At 37.7% G+C, this 13,772-nt stretch overlaps 1 protein-coding gene across 1 annotated transcript in view; it reads right to left on the minus strand.

Annotated features, from left to right (window-relative positions):
- Nucleotides 1-13,289, minus strand: part of tspan18b (tetraspanin 18b) — a 51,599-nt gene extending 38,310 nt beyond the window's left edge. The window contains exon 1 of the mRNA XM_065283073.2: nucleotides 12,878-13,289. The gene's annotated coding sequence lies outside the window, so the exon portion shown is untranslated. The remainder of the gene's footprint in view (nucleotides 1-12,877) is intronic.
- Between the last annotated feature and the right edge of the window lie 483 nt (nucleotides 13,290-13,772).

Here is a 13,772-nt window from a genome sequence, read left to right on the forward strand (position 1 = left end):
TGTTTTTGGATCCTCAACATGTTGTAACAACATTTTAAAAGATGAGGCCATTTTAGAATTGTTTGTGTTTAACTGAAAGGAAGTCATTGGTGTAAGTAAATTATGAGAGAATTTTCATATTTCGCTAAATTATTCCTTTAATAAGCTTATAAAAAATGGCATGCTAAAGTGTCACAACAGTGTTCAGTGAATTCACTCCAGAAAGCGAGAAATCTCATATAAGGTTCAGATCTCAAATTAGGTCATTGTTTTTGAAGGTTAAGTGCTCCTTGTATACATTCACTCCTTTACAAATGACACAGACAAAATTACCAGCCTGAAATCCTCTCCGCCCACGTTCCACTCTCAAGACGCCTAATCAGTGGTTTTCACGTGTATGAATATGAGATTTTGATACATGCATTTATTATGCCGGCATCTGTCAGACAGGGATTCGGAAGAGGAGCTAGAGGTTTTAATTGATCTAGACTGAGATTTGACATCGCTGGAGGCTTGAATAGTAATGCTGAACAGCACCGAGTTCATGGGCACAAACCGGTGAGGCACAAGGAGCATAAGGCATGCTGGGATATAAACACATCAAGCTTTAGAAGTGGATCACTTCCTCATCAGAGAGAAACTCACCGGTAGGACCAACTCAATAATAATGGTTTAAAATCCTGTTCACATCTATAAGGCTGTGTCCCAAACCTGAAACATGCTACCTTACATGCAGTTTATGGCAATATGCAGGCATGAGGCATTACCAGATCCAATGTTGGTGTAATATTTTACTAAATTAACTAACTATTGTATCACTTCATGAGTCATTTTCTGACTACTGTGTATTATGTATGTATGATTTTTTGGTTAAAAGTGATGCCCTTATCTTTAGTTTGTGTCAATTCCATACTGCCTTAAGCAAAGCCCTTGATTCTGAGATGATAAAACAAGTGTTAAATTTTATTTTCTGAGTTCCTTTCAACACCAATAAGGCTTGTATTTCTCTCATAATGTGTTTATAAAATGTTTCTGCTTTGCGATTTACTGCAAACCCATTACCGCAAAGGAAGACGAGAATAAGAAAACCTAGGGTAGATATCCTGTTTTTTACTGGATCTCAGGAGGAGACAGAACTGTGAGGGGTAGGTGCAAAACGGCCAGACATTTTCCACAGTAAGGTCTTGTAAAAATCTCTCCATGCTTTTAGAAACATTCCTCCCTCTGGCCATGTGAGAAGAGACGTCAGGAGCGATCACACTCAACATAAACTACTAACATCATATATAATCTTCAGTAATATATGCATGTACCAGACATAAACACTCTGGTGTACATTCAATTTGTTTTGTTTTGATACACATAGCAAAAAACTTGCTATATTTTACATATTTTTGATCACCATAAAGAGGTCTGTGATAAAGAGAAACTTAACTGTACATTTAGACTATAACCCAATCCCAAAATGAACTAAAAAAATAAATGTATAAAACAGAAAATAAAGCACAGCATTTCTCAGCCAATGAGGATACAGCTTTCAACAGACCTGTGGTATAATAAAAAAATATTGCATTGTGAACAACAAATCGCCAGGTCTCAGCAGTTTTTCATCCTAAGTCCAGAACTTTGCATTTAAGAACGAAATGAAAAGAAACTGGCAAAAAGTAAAAGCAGTACAGGTTCGTGTGAATCTGGCGAATCTGACCGGTCAACTTGATCAGATTTGAAAGCGAAGGGTCACTAACTGGTCACTGTGTTAACACTGGCTCAAAAAGCGCTTTAACTCACCAGCTGTGGGAACGGCAGTGTGTGAGATTACATCACAGTGATTTATGGCACATGAGGAGTCAGAGAAACTATGGAGCATGAGATCATCTGGAGGGCATCCAAGAAGAGGTCTCAGAAGAAACACAAGTCAATTGGTTTCCACGCAAAAGATGATGGATATGCAGTGAGACAACAAATGAATGTGCTAGAAATGTTCGAAGAATGATCCCAGGCACACACATACCAAAACACACACTATTCTGTAATTTCTAAAAAACGTGCATCTCTAGATGCAAAATAAACATGGAGGAAATCAGCATCTTTAACAGAGGATAAAACAAATCAAGACTTGAATCTTGAAAGACTTGAGCTGGGTTTATAGATGTTTTCTTCCACTATGTTACGTATTCAACTATTTCTTTTTGTGTCTTTGCTTAATATGCAAACACAAATTCCTATGAAGCTGGTATTCACCAAAGAGCTTTCCTGCTCCAGACATTTAGTTCATTTTTAGATTAAATGAAGCATGGGAGGTTAAAACAAATGCAGTATAACTGATCATGAAAGCTATGCTTGTGCACATGCCTTCAATTGGCTTTCAAATCAGCCAGAAAATTCTCAAAATCCAGTCTCTGCTGTCCAAAACAAGTGTAAATAGGGACACATAGATAATGTGAGTCATTTTGACTCAGATCTCAATGTCTTTTTGGACTACAAAACTTCTATGGATCTGCTTATTGAATAAAAACAAAATATTTTCAAAGTTAAACTATTTGTTTGACAATTTGCTACCATGATGTTGAGCAAACTAGCAGCAGTGTTTACAAAATGATCACATCTGCAATATGGTCCACAATATGTTGTTTAGAGACAAAATCTTAAAAAGTACACCCAAAAAAGATATGACATCATGTACTCACTCTTACGTCATTCAAACCACTATAACTTTCTGCTGTGAATAACCTTCTCCATGTAATGAAAGTGAATGTGGACATGTGCTGCCAAGCTTCGAAATACCGCACAATGAAGTTGCTTCATTCTGTTCTTATGAATTTTTACATGTTTCATTGAAACATGAAGATCTGAAGAACATGAGGGTGAGTAAATATACATTTTTGGTGAACTACTCCCTTTAAATGTTGCACTTCTTACCAGGCAGTACAAAAAGACAGAATCTGTTCATTCATAGGTAATTTATTCAGATCTGTGATGGATTATGGGACAGAACTGCAAAGGGACTTTATCGTTGCATCAGCTTCAAGTTATAAAGAGCTTTGATCAATGATGTGATGTGACAAAGATAAGAGAAAAAAATAGATATCCATGTGCACAGTAAAAGATGGTTGAAAAGAGGGATGAAATGTCTATAAACCACTAACACTGTTTTATGCTGGCTGTATTTGATCATAAAAGAGACTGAAAGGTTATCCTGAGGTACCAATATGGGCTCGAGCAAACAGAAAAAGGTTGTGGGCGCGTGGCCGTGTGGATCTGAACCATCTGTTCTGAGTTTCATGGGCTCAGAATGAAAATTAATGAAAAACTAATATTATTATTAATTCAAAATTATTATTAATGTAAACACTTAACAAATAAGCAAACTAACTACTTTAATGGAGCACATTTTGCGTAAAAAGCGTTAAGCATACGTCACACTAAAATTATTTAAAGGATTAGTTATTCCAAATCTTGTTGTCTTTCTTTGTTAAGTCGAGAAGAAATTATGTTTTTTGAGGAAAACATTCCAGGATTTTTCTCATTTTAATGGACTTTAATGGACCCCAACACTTAACACTTTTAATGCAGTTTAAAAATGCGATTTCAAATGAGGCATAAGGGTCTTATCTAGCCAATCAATTGTCATTTTTGGCAAGAAAAATAAAAAATATGCACTTTAAACCACAACTTCTCATCTTCCTCCGGTCCTGTGACGCATCAGCGCAACCTCACATAATATGTCATCACGTCAAGAGGTCACGGATGCCGTATGCAAAACTACGCCCTGGTGTGTACAAGTGTGGAGAAAGAGGACCGTTCCGACGTTGTTGTTTGTCGAATGATACTAAATGTCTTTGTGTCAGTTTAATGTTTAAATGGTCCGCAAATATGCGTTTCATATATGTAACATGTGACCTTTCTACGTCACTACGCAATTACGCGAGGTCGCACTGGAGAGTCACAGGAGCAGAGGAAGACGAGAAGTTGGGGTTTAAAAGTGGATTTTTTTTCTTGCCAAAAATGACAATTGTTTCGCTAGATAAGACCCTTATGCCTCGTTTGGGATCGTTTAGAGTCCTTTGAAACTGCAATTTTAAACAGCATTAAAACTGTTAAGTGTTGGGGTCCAATAAAGTCCATTAAAATGAGAAAAATCCTGGAATGTTTTCCTAAAAACATAATCTCTTCTCGACTGAACAAAGAAAGACATCAACATTTTGGATAAATGGGGGTGAGTAAATTATCTGGATTTGTTTTTAAGAAAATGGACTAATCCTTTAATTTTCCCATTGTTAATCACAACTCAGATTTCAGATATTAGATAAACAATATAGCTATTACGTTCTGTTCCTATTGTTTGTTAATAAAGTTTCATTTGACTTCACATTGGAAACTAAAACCGCTTAAGGCACATCTTCTGTTTTAAGAGGTGCTGGCAGAAAAGGTCTATAGAAGCTTCAACAGCCCAGCACTGAAATATCTTTTTCATTTGATTTACACCAATTCAGATGCCAGGGTTTCACAAGACCCAAGAAAAACATAATAACTTGCCAATCATAAGATTATCCCGAAAGAGCAAACAGCTGGAGGCAAGCCACAATTGCTGGGTCCAATGCTTATAGTATTACCATCTCAAGCAGGTGGTTGTAATTAAGTCAGCATCATGTGGCCACTAGCTGGCAGAAGAACATGTGAATAATTATTGGGACATAAGCCCAGTTTTATTAAGCTTATATCCTGACACTATTTGTCTTTGACCTATGTCAGGACTTAGGTGGCCAGTCAGGATGAATATTTTTCAAATATGCACCTGTGAAAAATATAATTCTTTAATCCTCCGTCAAACAAACAATCCTATTCTCTTCATCATCATCAAAAAGCAAGTTGGCACATTCAATTTATGTTAAAATAATCAGTAACATGCAAATGATGTTAACAAAGTGTTTGAAGGCCACTCAGCTTTTTCCTCTGGCTGTTTCAAAATACGAGCAAAGATTAGGAAAGGGAGAGATTAGGCTTCACGGTCTATTTCATCCTTTCTCCAACTTAATCAGTAGGGAATGATATCATTGCCCTAAATACTTCCTCAGCAGCTTGTATGGAGAAATGTGTAGTTTTTCTCATTAATGACCACACAAAGCGACAATAGACCACCTTTCTTTGATCACATCATCTTATGATTAAAGACGACTGTTCTCTACTTCACTGAATTAACAAACTTGATTATTGGGTGCTGTCTTGCAGAATTGTGACTGAGACCATACCAATCCCAATAAGATGACTTCAACTTTACTGACCCTTAAATCTGCTGAATGCCACAAAAGGCTTGCTGAAAAATGTATAGCAGCTCATAAAAAACCATAAGAAGTAAAAATAAAAGTAGCGACAGAGAATGTCAACTTAAACTCCTGGTAAACACAGCCTGTAGCATCTGATGTGGCTGACATGTAGGAAGCTGTCACATGTATTATGAGGCAAATGGGAAAATGTTCTGTATTGTTTCTCCTCAAAGAAGCAAATTTGAGACTTGACATACAAACGTTATTGTCAGTTATATTGCAGTTTTGCAGGTTCGGTTTGGGAGTTTTGTGGTTCTTTGTCTAGCTTCTACTGGCTTAAGGGCTCATTATATTCTGTGTAGGACCTACAGCGTAGCCACAACGCTGGTTTTATATATACTTCTGCGGCATTGTCCACATCGACGTGCAATTGCACATGCAGACCGTATCCAGTATCCAGGCGTGTAAGCCGCAATAGCAGTGCGGCTAAAGAAGCAGCTTGCCAGTAAACCCATAAATGAAGTAGAAGAAGCAGCTTGTAGTATATGATTTGAGAAGACTAGCAGTGATGGAGGTAGACAGCGACTTTTGTTGCAGTTCAAGTGGAAATGCCTAGGAAGAAATGCGACGTCGATATTTTTTTACCTGACGGGACCGTTTCTAGCAAACCAATCACAACGCTTGCAGTCCACTTAGAATGGACATGTTGTTAAATTTTTGTTGAGCTACGCATAGCTTAACCCCTCGTTCTGACAGCCAACGACAAGCAGTAGCAGAGCGACGCAATCTCATTCATTTCAATGGAAACCTGGCGACTTCCGGCGACACGAGCGACAGTGACCGTTGGCGACCGTATGGGCATGTCCAGCGACGCGAGAAAGTTAAGAAAAGTTTAACTTTATGCAAATGTCGAGCGACTTTCGGGAGCGACTACCAATGAGAACAAAGCAGTGGAGTTCACGTCACCCTTCTCTCGTCAGTTACTGGCGTGGATGGTACTCATTTGTTTATGACAAGAAGATTTAGATACGCCTCATTGAAAGAGACAAGCGACACACAGCGATAACGTCGCTGGCTGTCTGAACGAGGGGTAAGGCAGAGCTACCTAGAACCTACACATGACTATAAATTACACTTTAGTTCCAATATTTTAAATCTTACATTTTGCTAAAATTTCGATTTAGTTCAATAATTTAAATGGGTCAGTATGAATGAATAATAAAGTGAAGCAGCCAACAAGAGAACAATGTACAAATTCATAGAAATTGGCCACCTTGTAGAACAGTTATGAATCGCCAGGAGATTATGATTTTATTTTGTAGAGTTATTTAACAATGGCCTAAATTGTGGAAATTGGTCATGACATGTCCATTAAACAACCAACTATTAAACTATTAAACAACCAACTTTCAATAGGATGTTTTCACAACAATGTTTTTAACCAAAACAGGGAACGTTTTTATGTGATTTGGCTGTTCGGTTACAACCAGCACAAACTTATAAAGATGGGTTTCAAAGTGCTAGTTTTGAAAAAAAAAAATGGTGCCTTGTTGTCTCTGTGTAAACTACAAAAACGAGAATCTGTGATTACGGTGATATCATGTGCATCTGATAATTCAGTCTATAGGCATGCGCGGGTATAGACCATTTCAAAAGATGTAAACAACACTGGTCCAGAAGCACTTCCTGTTTCCGTTTTTTAACACTAGATAAACGATGGGATAAAATAAACCAACAGAACATATAAACCTGAATTAACTGAAGTTAAACAAACATCTTAAAGATAATAATATATGTGAAATAAAAAATAACTGTCACAAACTGTAACAGGAAGTGTTTCTGGACCAGTGTTGTTTACATCATTTGAACTGGTCTATAACCAAAACAACAATGGCATTCTACAGGACTTTGTTGTGCAACTCATGATATCGCACTGTAAAAATTTTGTCTGTTTGCCTTAAAATTTTGAGTTAATTCAACTTAAACATATTAGTTAACAAACAAAATGTGTAAAAATTATATTTTCACTTTAACTCAAAATTTTACGGCAAACAGGTAACTTACTTTTCTAAGTTTAACAAATGTTTTTAAAAGTGTGAGTTAAATAACAATTCTCCAACAAGAAGTTAACAAAATGTTGCTGCTTTATAGTCCTGGGTCACTTAAAAACCTTCCTCATCGTCCGTATGTGAATACGTTCCTCATCGTTTGCTGAAATTTTTGACAGTGTGGTCTTGTGTACATTAAATTTTTCAAAAACACAAAAGAAAAACTTTTTCCGTTTTTTACTACATTGGTGTTGTGTAAACGTAACCACAGTCACTTTCCAAGACAACTTGATTTATGAGCTTCATTCAATTTTATATAGAAACTGCTGATCTATACAAAATTAATGGCATAACCCTAAACAGAACAGCTCTTTAAATAATACTGTATCAAAGCGCAAAGACTTTAAGCACATGCTTGGTTTAATAAATACTGAACTGATTGACTTGCCTCACCAACATGAGGCAGCTGTTCATTGTTCTCTAATAGGAGTTGGTGTGGATGTGTACTAATGTCCTTGTGTGTGTGGGTGGTATATAAAGCGGCACAACATCAAGACCTCAAAACAAGTGAAACAGTGACCATCTAACACCAACGGACACAGAAACAGGCAAATCTACCAAACACTTTTCACAAAGGAATGTCTGTCTGAGGAGTTGTGGCTTCTGAGTTTGCTGTGTGCACCACAAATATGTTACCAAAAACCAAAGAGAAAGGAAGGGGGGAAACAAAGTTGAAGAAAGGAATCTTAATGTTTACTGGAGTTTTAAAGAAAAAGAAAAAAAATTACGCAAAGCTAAAGTTGCTGAGTCAGGACTAATGAAGCTGGGTTTGTCTTATTTAAATTAAGTTAATTAAGTTAAATTTAGTTAAGTCTTATTTAAATTAAATCCATTCAGTTTTTACAAACCCAGAAATCAAACATTAAATCAGATTTTTATCCGATACAAACAACAAAATGTGTCTCAGTCAAAAGTACTATATATTTATGAACTAGTTATTGTTTTCAGACACAGTATACGCATAAATGTGTAAATTCACCGCTGCTCTCTCATGCATCAGATGTCATGATAGACATGGCAGGAGGTAAAACTTCATTTATTCGTCTGATCCACATTTCAGTTTCAGAATGAACTCTCTTGGTATGGAGCTGATGCTCAAACTATTACTATGGCAACTGATGGAGATGTCTACACTGTCTGAACAAACACATCAGATTTCATCACATACAAAATGACAGTGTGGGCAGTCAGTCTAAAATGATCAGATGTGAAAAACAACATTAAATGTGTGTGCAGTGAGAACAAAGAGCGAGTGTGTCAAATGAGAAAAAGAAAACACCCCAGGACTGTGAACTAATGTGAGTCCATCCATATACAGAGAGATACAACTATATGTGACTGGGCCATGTGGATTATTCAAATCAATGGAGCATTTTAAACTTTGAAGGATTAACGTTACCAAGGCCATTTTTTGTGTCTGCAGCCGAAATGTGATGCATGCAAGTCATTACTGATTTATGTAATTGAGTAACAACTCAAACCTTGATTATCAGCATAATACAAATTCAAAGGCGACAGTAGTTATCATCGTGCATTTATAGTGACCGTTTTATTTGTTTGCTGAGTAAAAAGGAGATCTGACTAAAAATAATTTTTGCTCTGGCATAATAACATAACAATATCTCGCATAAATATTTTATTCCAGCTTAAATCTGTTTGTTTGTCTATTGCAGTTTGAATAAAAAACATTCTTCTTTCTTTCCACTTTGAACGTGACTTTTGTATGACTCCTGCCATTGTGCAGTGCTTCAGTCATTTCTATGGCAACCAATGTAGATACCAGATATTGCCGGCAGTCTGAACAAATGAATCCATTTTCATTACTGGTGAAATGACAGCGCAGACAGTCCTAGATTGGATTTGAAAAACAAATGAGTTATGTGCAGTGTCCCGCCAGCTATCAAAGCCGCCGCCAACTTCTACACCTCATGCCAGTCATTACAGCGACTCTTCACATGTAACTATTATCCATCTTATCAGTTAATGAGCAGCGACTACAACAAATATTCAACATTATTTGTAGACATTGACTCTTACTTTCTATTCTTATTACTCTTTTTTTTTCAGTGCCTAGATCTCTGACACAGTACATAAAATACCCGTGCTACTTATGACACATATTGTCTCCTTCCACACAATACCTGCATTTCAAAAGATGTACTGTCAACAAATTACAGTATGAGCGAAGGAATTTAAACATTATAAATCTGTATTTCCTACTGTGGGTGGAGATTAGCTGCATGTCAGATGAGCGTGAGACTCTCAGCTATCTCAAGGACCCAGCTTGTTACATGCATACTTTCACCTCATTACATCCAAGGCGCACTAATATTGAAGGAAATTGCCTGAATAATAGATAAGCATGAGGAATCTTTGGGCCTAACACAAACAAGCAGTCTGTTTCCCTCAGATAAAGAGGTTCTGTTATTTACCCGGGCTACTGGACATCCTTGTCTTGAATGAACTATGGAACCCTCAACCAATAAAATTTCTCAAAGCCATCTATACAAGCATAAAAAATATGCTTATGTCTATACATTAACAGTTAGACTAGCTTCTAAACTTAAATTCATGTAGTTTTTTGTGGGTTTCAGTGAATATTTTTCATGGGACTTAATTAACACTAAATATAGCTCATAAGTAGGGCTGCAAGATTTTTCTGCTCTGAAAGTGGAAATCTCCAGTCTCTATTCATTTTATCTGCATTAAAAAAGCGACCAGTACATTCTTAAAAATATTTATTTTTGTGTTACAAAGATGAAACAAAGTCATTTAGGTGTGGAGCAATATAAGGATGAGTAAATGAAGGGAGAAATTTCCTTTCTTGTGTAAACTGGCCCTTTAACAAGTGATGTTTGAAGAATCTATGACCAAAGAATACATATTTTTTATGGTAATTAATCTACGCAACTTCTTAGCAAATTTCATATATCTCGGAGGCAACAAGGCCCCTAACTCATTACCGGGTGAAGCGCCCCATGTCACACACATTAGATGAGAGCCCTCCAGTAAATGGTGGGAAAAAGCAATTTTCTTTTCAAGGCAACAGATACTCCATCTCATTCCACATCCTCTGCAGACTGCACACTGCCAGCTCGTGTATCTCTGATGCCTGAAACTCGAAAGAAAGTGATGACTTGACCTCCTTTTCTCCCAGGGCTTTTGCTCTACTGTCAATAAGAGCATTTCACTGGAGACTCGGGGGTAAAAGCTCATGGTGGAATGAATCACCTGCACAAATTAGATATGTGGGAAGTGCGGCGAAGATCAAACCAGCCCTGACGACCGCCTCATCTACCAGAATGTCAACTGATATTAATATTACAGCCAGAAGACAGGCCTCTCGCTCTCAACAAGGACTTCCCACTACAAAGCAGCACAGATTCATTTCCAGTAGCTTTATACTTTAGTGACACAATGATTTTGTGTCCGCTCAAGCAGAACAATACCGACTCCCTCTACAGACTCTGAGAAATGAGTGCAAATGTGAAGAACTGCAGATTCCAGGTCAGTTTGAAACTTTGAATTTGGTTGAGGGTTTCATTGTTATTCAACAATATTTACCATAAATACAACTACAAATTATTAAAGTAGAAGGACATCAAAATAATCTATTTGTCATTTTTCCATAGGACAAAGCTTCTACTGGAGCCGAAACATTATTGCTTCTAGAGTACTAATGCCCACGTGCCCACAATCAAATGGTTAATGTAAAATACCAAAATAGCTTAGAGGGATGTAAAAGTTAATGTTCCTGTTGTTTAAACGAAGTAGTTCTGACATCAGCATTTATCTAAGCTATAAAGCCACCAATGGCCAGCATTAATGGATCCCTCAGAGCCAATGTCTTCATGCACAAGTGCCTGACTAATTGAAAACCGGTCAGGGATGTTTTGTGGAACAAGTGCAGTGACTACTACAACAGCCCAAAATACGAACAATTTTAGCAAAAAACTCTAATGTTTATACAGTTACAGGGCAAAATAAGGTCAGCCAATAAATAAAGCTGATAAAGGCAGTTGGGATTAAAGATTTAAGGCCTGCGTTTTTGCAAATCTTTCAATAAACACTTGTGCAATTATGACATAGTCCTGTTCAACCAGGTACAGAATAAATAGCTCATTTTCTTATCCTTCAAGAATAAGTATTCAGAAAGAAACACTGCAAACCTGTTACAGTATAATACCATTGTTAAAGGCTATATATAAACATTATTTGATCATTTATGTAAATGCACAAATTCATTTATAGATTATGCTAGCTACATTTTACAGGAAACATTAGCCTAAACAGTTACTGTTGCTTCTGGGTTAGGGCCAAAGATAATAATATTTATTCTGTACATGGTTTGAGTTTTCAGGAAAATCCCTATAATTCATGTGTAATGGTGCAGCATTGTTTTCAAATATGGAAAATTTCACATTTGTTAACAGAATATAATGTGATGGTTGCATGGATGGATGGATTGTGTTGTGTTGCTATGGCTCAGGTGGAAAATAATGTTAGCACCGGAAAAGTCATGGGTTCGATCATAGAGAATACACACAGTGACAAAATAAATTTATAGATGTATAAGTCGTTTAGAATAAAAGAGTCTGCAGTGCATAAATAAGGATGGACACACACACACACACACACACACACACACACACACACACACACACACACACACACACACACACACACACAGGTAGATCTAATAGATTTAGATGAGCTGTGATTGATTTAGGCTGGCACTGAACTTATACCCCACGGCAGGAGTTCCTCCATCTGCTGACCCTGCGTGTCTGGGGAGATATAACTACAGTTATGACGGGACCTCGTGGACAACACACGCCTCCTGTTGTCCCAGCCCGTGAGAAAACCGCCAGCTTGAATCCCCCTCATCCCTCCCAGGCTTTCCGCGAGCTTTACTTAACTAATTACGCTGAAAAGAAACCGCCTCACGGTGACAGCCGCCGTCACCAGTTCATATATAATCACCATAACAGACCGAGATACTAAATATTTGTGAAATGTGCAGCGTGTAGAGAACAGAGTAACAAACATTTTTCAATTAATTTAGCATTCGCTTTTTTTCTATACATTTAATCAATGTAGGCTATGCGTGGTAGTCGAATGAGCTTTGCTTTTAGTTTTCTGTCAACAAATCTTTTTTCTCAAAGCAGACGTTACACTTTAATAAACTAACGTTATAGGCTACTGCGCGTGAGTGCAAAAGCGATTGAACCCTCGGGTCTCATTTCACTAATCAATGTTGTTTTCACCTTCTGTCGAGAAGGTAAACTGTTTGATTTAAACACCTCCAACACTAGTACTGTCAACATAATAAACACTTCAAGTGCTCGTCCGTTACATTTGCTATGCGCAACCATAAAAGGAACCGTCATGCCGAAACAAACCGCACTGTTTTCTAGTTGACTTCATCGTTAAAAAACAAAGTCCTGACGACCCATCACAACTTTGCCTTCGTGTAAACAGTAACACCCTACGGAGTTAACAGGATAGCATACGGACAATTCTCACCTCAAAATCCCAAACAACGTGCGCGTCCTTCTTCGCTGTCCCGAGCTCCCAGATGATGACTGTTGTAAAACTGCCGTGAGTAAATGTAGATTGAAAAACTGTCGGACCTGTAGATCTGCTGCTCCAAATCCAGAGAAAAACACCGAGCTAATAAATACCAGAGACCCCCAAACTATACTGCCCTAATCTCGCCGTCCCTGCTCTCCACTACACTTCTTCAGCTGAAGGGAGGGACGTCTTTACTACTCCAACTCCAACGGCAAATCTACTCGCTGTTCGCGCCCTATCGCTCTTAATCGATATGTTTAGTATTGTAAGTAATACATCGCTGTAGGCACATTTAGAAATCCGTCTCTAAACTCCTCCCTGAACACGAATTTAGCGCTTTGCTTTTTCAACTAGTGGGCGGAGATTTAATGGTCAAATTGTTTTCACGTCCCTGGCCCCCCTCGACACGACCACAGATGGTGGGTCGGATAAGAAAAGTATCACGATCCTTTTGTCTACATGCCCCCAAAGGTCGCGACACTGACATTCCCTGTGGCACACATGATATCCCACTGCAATTCAAATCCAGACCACAACCTATTATTGCATTAACTTGCTTTGTTGAAGTCATGTTTATTGTTTTGCTCCTATCAATACAAATATTCTGTCAATCATTGTGGCACGGTGCGCATTGCTCCACAGTTGCTTCAAGTCATTTAAAGTCTTTGTTGTTTATAAGGGTCCTGTACGTGGCACGTGACACTGACAGTACATTTCAGAGACATCTGTGTATGAGGAGACGTCTGGCAATGGAAATGCATGCCATATACTGTCTGTGTGCTATTTGAAATGGCTGTTCTCTATGGTTTTATGATTTGAGTAGAAATGGGGTGGGGGTCTACGATGA

This window comes from Paramisgurnus dabryanus, chromosome 9, assembly GCF_030506205.2.
Source record: "Paramisgurnus dabryanus chromosome 9, PD_genome_1.1, whole genome shotgun sequence".
In the NCBI taxonomy this organism is placed as follows: Eukaryota; Metazoa; Chordata; class Actinopteri; order Cypriniformes; family Cobitidae; genus Paramisgurnus; species Paramisgurnus dabryanus.